At 40.5% G+C, this 6,379-nt stretch overlaps 1 pseudogene across 1 annotated transcript; it reads right to left on the bottom strand.

Annotated features, from left to right (window-relative positions):
- Window positions 1-903: 903 nt before the first annotated feature.
- On the bottom strand, window positions 904-1,885 carry LOC100344316 (small ribosomal subunit protein uS2 pseudogene; annotated as a pseudogene). Its single transcript, XR_016213764.1, has one exon. The product of XR_016213764.1 is annotated as a small ribosomal subunit protein uS2 pseudogene (transcript).
- Window positions 1,886-6,379: the final 4,494 nt, after the last annotated feature.

Genomic DNA, 6,379 nt, shown 5'->3' with positions numbered 1-6,379 from the left:
AAATAAAGTATGGAGTATTAGCCATAAAGAAAAATGAAATCCTGTCTTTTGCAACAAAATGGATGCAAATGGAAACCATTTTACTTAATGGAATAAGCCAGTCCTACAAGACAAATATCATATATTCCCCCGATCTGTGGTAATTAACCAAGTACAAAAATGTAATGTATAGGAGTGAAATTGACATTTGAGATATGACGTTTGTTTACAGTCCTAGCTCTACTGTTGAGCCCCAATGTTTTTCTTCTTACTATTTGTTGAACCATTTACTTAGTGTAGGGTTATCTTATGAGTATAAATCATTGTAAAAATTAAGAGATGGAATAGGAGAGGAAGGAGTAGGAAAGTTGGGAGCATAAGTGGGAGGGAGGGTAGGGTGAGAAGAATCATTATGTCCCAAAAATGTATGTATGAATTACATGAAATTTTTTTATCTTAAATAAAATATTAATGTAAAACATTGATATATTTAACAGAATATTTTAAGCCAAAAGCATGTATATCCCTCTGTTTCTTTTCTAAAATTTCTAATGCAATTATTTATTATAGTATAATTTAATATATTATATAATTATACATTTTATTCTACATTATATTATAAAATCATTATTTATAAAATAAAAAATTTTGACATATTTATTGAGAATCAGACCATTCATATAACAGTTTGTTTCTGGATTCTCAATCCAGTTCCTTTGATCTATGGTCTTTATGCAAGTGCCCCCTTGTGTTGATTATTGTAACTTCATGTTGTTTTGGGACACTGAATTGTGAATTCCTGTTCTTCTCTTATAGAATTATTTTGGCTATTCTGGGTACATTTAATTTCTATATACGACTTTTTTTTTTTGTAGAAACTGATGTTTATTTTCCGTCAACCTCATTTCCATGTTTGCGTGAGATCGCGTGACAAGCAGCCTAAGACCACTCAGTGGTTGTTCCCACCCACTCGGTGGCCTGAGCAGTGGGTGCTGCAGACCAGTCTTCGGTGGCGGGCTGAGCACTCCAGTCTTCAGTGGGGAACTGCTGAATAGGCACAGAGGGCACCTGCACGCCTTCGGACCAGTCAGCAACCTCCGGCTGAGTAGCAGTGAACTCGGGCGCTGGGGCCGTCCATTCACCCTGAAACTCCTCCTTGGTCACAGCTTTTTCCACGGCGGCCTGCTCTTCTTTTTCAATCTCTTCAGGATCTCTGTAGAAGTAGAGCTCAGGCATGACCTCCCAGGGGTGTTCACGGGAGATGGTACCACGCATGCGCAGAACCTCCCGGGCCAGCATCCACCACATCAGACCCACTGAATGGGCTCCCTTGTTGTTGCATGGGATGGCAATGTCCACGTAGCGAGAGGCGAGTCTGTGTTGCACAGAGCAATGGTAGGCAGGTTCACGTAAGATGCCTCCGTGAGAGGCTGGTGGTCAGCCCGAGGGTCGGTAACCACCAGAAGCCGTGATTCCCGGAAGGCTGCCTGGATCTGGTTAGTGAAGGTTCCAGGTGTGAAGCGGCCAGCAATGGGAGTAGCTCCAGTGGCAGAAGCAAACTTCAGCACAGCTCTCTGGCCAGTGTTCCTGGAGGATATCACACTGACATCAGCAGGGTTTTCAATGGCCACAATAGCACGAGCCGCCAACAGCAGCTTCTCCCAGGTCCTCTTCAGATTGATGATGTAGATGCCCTCACTCTTCCTTTTGTAGATGTACTGTTCCATCTGGAAGTCAAGGTTGGTGCCACCTAGGTGGGTTCCTGCTGCAAGGAACTTGAGGACGTCCTCCTCCTTCATTTGCAGGACATCAAGGGCTCCGGACATTGTGACAGCTTCCCCTTAAGTTACGCCGGGAATCAAAAACAACGCAGTATGGACCCCTCGCCGGGTAGCGCGGAAAGCTAATTTCTATATACGACTTAAAATCAGCTTATGAATTGATAAAAAAAAAAAAGAGTCAGAAACTGAGAATCTAATAAGGATCATGCTGAATCAGCAAATCAATGTGGGGAATAGTAATAAATTTTCCAATCCATGAACATGAAATGTCTTTCCATTTGTTTATTTTTTAATATCTTTGAACATCATTTAAAAATTTTTCAGTGTATATGTCTTACATTTTTTGTTAAATTTATTCTCAGATTTTTTGTAATATTATAAATACAATTATTTTATTTTTGGATTGTTCATTGCTAGTCTGCAAAAATACAATTGCTATTTTGTGTATTAATCTTTTAGTCTGCAATCTTGCTGAACTCATTTATTATTCCTCAATAGTTTTTAATGGGCTCTAGAATTTTCTATTTATAAAATAGTGACATCTAAAGAGAGATTATTCTACTTCTTCCTAACCAATAGTCATATATTTCATTCATTTTCTTGTTTAATTGCCATGTGCAGTCTCTCTAATATAATATTGAAACAGATAGCCTTGTCTTGTTCCTGATCTTAAGGGTAAAACATTCATTCTTACACTGTTAAGGGAGATATTAATTGTGTGATTTTTGCAGATTTCTTTTATCAGATTAAGGAACTTTCCTTCTATGCCTAGTTTGTTGTTTCTTTTATCACAAAGGATACTGGATTTTGTGCAATTCCTGTTATGCATTTATTGAGCAGTCAGGTAAGTATCAAATTTTTAAATTTTTTAAAGATTTGAAAGTTAGAGCTACACAGAGAGAGGAGAGGTAGAGAGAGAAAGAGAAGTCTTCCATCCGCTGGATCACTCCTCAATTGGCTGCAACTGCCAGAGCTGCGCCAATCTGAAGCTAGGAACCAGGAGCTTCTTCCAGGTCTCCCATGCACGTTCAGGCTTAAGGGCTTGGGCCATCCTCTACTGCTTTCCTAGGCCATAGCAGAGAGCTGGATTGGAAGTGGAGCAGCCGGGTCTCAAAACGGCGCCCATATGGGATATGGGCACTGCAAGCGGTGGCTTTACCTGCTACACTGCAGCAGGTAAAGTTTTTAATTATTAATACCATCTTTTTACTTTTATTTTTAGGCTTATTTAGGTTTTCTTTTCCCATTTCTTCTTAACTGAGTTTTGATAATTTATCTTTCTAGGAATTTGTCCATTTAATCTGTTAGATAACAGATTTTTATAGTTGTTTGTAGAATTCCATTATAATTATTTCTCTTTTTTATTTGTTTTGTTTTAGATTTATTATAGAGTGAGAAAAATACACAGGAACATGAGGGCTTTATTAAGGGAGAGAGGGCCAGAAAGAGCAAACAGGGAGTTCCATGCCAATCTTTCAGGAGTCCCCCCAACCTCTCTACCCCAGCAAGCCAGGGAGAGGGAGCAGGCAAACCAGAGTGCAGGTGAGTGTGTGTGTGTATCGGGGGGTGAGGGTGATGCTCAGCACTCTCCACACCTCTTATTCAGCTGATGTTCTTTCTCTTTTTTTCTCTTTCTCTGAAACACACACACACACACACACAGTGTAAACTCTCTAATATTTTCAGGGAGCTAGCTTTTGTTTCATTAACTTCCTCTATTGATTTCTTTTTTAAAGATTATTTATTTATTTGAAATACAGAGTTACAGAGAGAGGGAGAGACAGAGAAAGGTCTTCCTTCCGTTGGTTCATTCCCCAGATGGCCACAATGGCCGGAGCTGTGCCAATCTGAAGCCAGAAGCCAGGAGCCTCCCCAGGGTCTTCCATGTGGGTGCTGCGGCCCAATGACTTGAGCCATCCTCCACTGCTTTCCCAGGCCATAGCAGAGAGCTGGATTGGAAGAGGAGCAGCCGGGACTCCAACTGGTGCCCATATGGGATGCCAGCGCCACAGGCGGAGGATTAACTGACTGTGCCATGGAGCCAGCCCCTTTCTATTGATTTCTATTTCTGCTTTATTTATTTCCATTTTTGTTTTTCTTATCTTCTTCCTCTGCTTGTTTTGGATTTAATTTGATTTTTTTTTTCTAACTATTCATATTGTTTCTTAAGGCATAAGTTTGCATTAATAATTCAATATTTTTCATTTTTTAATTTTATTTGACAAGCAGAGAAAAGGAAAGAGCTAGACATCTATTAGTATATCCCCCAAGTTCTCACAACAGCCAGGGAGCCAGGAATGTAATCTGGGTCTCTCATGTAGGTGACAGGGACCCAGCTACTTGAGCTACCACTTGCTGCCTCCCAGAGTGTGCATTAAAAAGATCTTATTTTTATTTACTTGAAACAGAGGGGCAGGTGGAGAAATATCTTCCATCTGCTGGTTTGCCCCCAACAGTTGGAGCTGGCCCAGACAGAAGCCAGGAGCCAGAAACTCCATTCTGGTCTCCCATGTGGGTGGCAGGGACCATCTCATTTTCTGCTGCTTTCCTAGGCACGTTGGCAAGGTGCTGGATTGAAAGTGGAGCAGGGGCCGGTACTGTGGCATAGTGGGTAAAGCCACCACCTGCAGTGCCAGCATCCCCTATGGGTACCAGCTGGAGTCTGAAGCAGCTTCGGATCCACTTTTGATCCAGCTCTCTGCTATGGCCTCAGAAAGCAGTAGAAGATGGCCCACGTCCTTGGGCCCCTACACCTGCATGGGAAGACCAGGAAGAAGCTCCTGGCTCCTGGCTTCAGATCAGCGCAGCTCTAACCATTGTGACCCATTGGGGAGTAAACCAGAGCATGGAAGACCTCTCTCTCTCTCTCTCTCTCTCTCTCTCTCTCTGCTTTTCCTTCTCTCTATGAGTAACTCTGATTTTCAAATAAATAAATAAATCTTTTAAAAAAAAAGTGGAGCAGCCAAAACTCAAACCACTCCTTGGATATGGGATCCCAACATTGCGTCAATGCCACAACATTACCCCCTGTATGATGTGTTTTGTTGTTATCATCTCAGATTTTTTTCCTTTTGTAACATTTTATTTAATGTTAGTCTCCATCTGTTTTATTTATTGACAAATAAAATTGTGGGTTTTTTAATGCAACAAGATTTGAAATACATATTCAGTGTGGAGTTGCTAGCTTGAGCTAATTAACAGCACAATACCCCATATTCTTAATTTTTGTGATGAGAAGACTTAAGATGTACTCTTTTAGCAGTTTTTGTGTACACAACATATTGTATTAAGTATAGTCACATGCTGTACAGTAGACCTCTGGAAGGTATTCCTCCTGAAATTTTGTGTCTTTTTACCAATATTTCTCCAAAGGGTCTACTCTCCATCTCCGGCAACCACAAATTTGTTCTCTGTTTCTGTAAGTTAGACTTTTTTTAAATGACTAATTAAGCATAAATTTTTATTTCCAAGCCCTTCAAACATTATTCAGGGGCTGGCGTGGTGGCACAGTGGGTTAATCCTCCACCTGAGGCACCGGCATCCCATATGGGCACTGGTTCTAGTACTGGCTGCTCCTCTTCCCATCCAGCTCTCTGCTATGACCTGGGAAAGCAGTGGAGGATGGCTCAAGTCCTTAGGCCCCTGCACCCTTGTGGGAGATGAGGAAGCTCCTGGCTCCTGGCTTCGTATTGGCACAGCGCCAGCCATTGCGGCCATTTGGGGAGTGAACCAACAAATGGAAGACCTCTCTCTCTGTCTCTCCCTCTCACTGTCTGTAACTCTACCTTCCAAATAAATAAATAAAATCTTAAAAAAATAAAAAACATTATTACAAAGACAAAGTATCCTAAAAGTGTCCCACTTTAAATCAAAGGCACATCATCAAAGTAGAACATTTCTGACATGAAGAATTATTTTAGGTTATAAGATTTTCACATTACTTTGTTTTTAACCATTTACAATGCTTGTATGTAGGTCACATTTTAAACATTTTTCAAAGGCATGAAGTAATACCTTTCTGAAAAGTATGACTACAACTATAAACTAAGTGAACTTAGAAAGACAAAGATCAAATCTGCTTGATACACAGAATGGGCAACGTAACGATAATCTTTCCAAACAAATTTGCTAAGAAAGATCTTCCACGTTTATGCTAAAAGTGAAACAATCTTCTGATTTAGAAAAATCGAGACATTATTTGGTTAGTAAACCCTACTCTGCGCTCTAATTTTAGATTCTCTTATCTTTACTTAGTGATTGTAAATTCATGAGAAGGTAATTTTATCATGGTATAAAAATCTTACAAATACTCAATTTTTTAACAAACAAAAATTAGTTCTCCTTAAAATGTAAATATCCAGTATATAAAACGTATTCCAGGCTTAGAAACACCAATTTTTCACTTAAGGAAGAGGCATGACTTGCTGTATTTGGTAGAAGGGTTTTGCTTGTCCTCACCACAGGAATCAGGCCATTGTTATATAAAATTCTACTCCGTTTCACCGTTCATCACCTTGTGAACTTTGTCAGTGAACTTCCTGCTTGCAATTCAGAGGAAAGCAAGATCCGGGCTCTGGGGAGGAGGTTGTTTCCTGTGGAGCGCCCTCCAGCAGGGCGTC

Source organism: Oryctolagus cuniculus, chromosome 9 (assembly GCF_051225735.1).
Source record: "Oryctolagus cuniculus isolate XC-2025 breed Fujian yellow rabbit chromosome 9, ASM5122573v1, whole genome shotgun sequence".
Lineage (NCBI taxonomy): Eukaryota > Metazoa > Chordata > Mammalia > Lagomorpha > Leporidae > Oryctolagus > Oryctolagus cuniculus.
The sequence above is the reverse complement of the archived record's forward strand: the minus strand, read 5'-3'. Positions and strand labels throughout refer to the sequence as shown.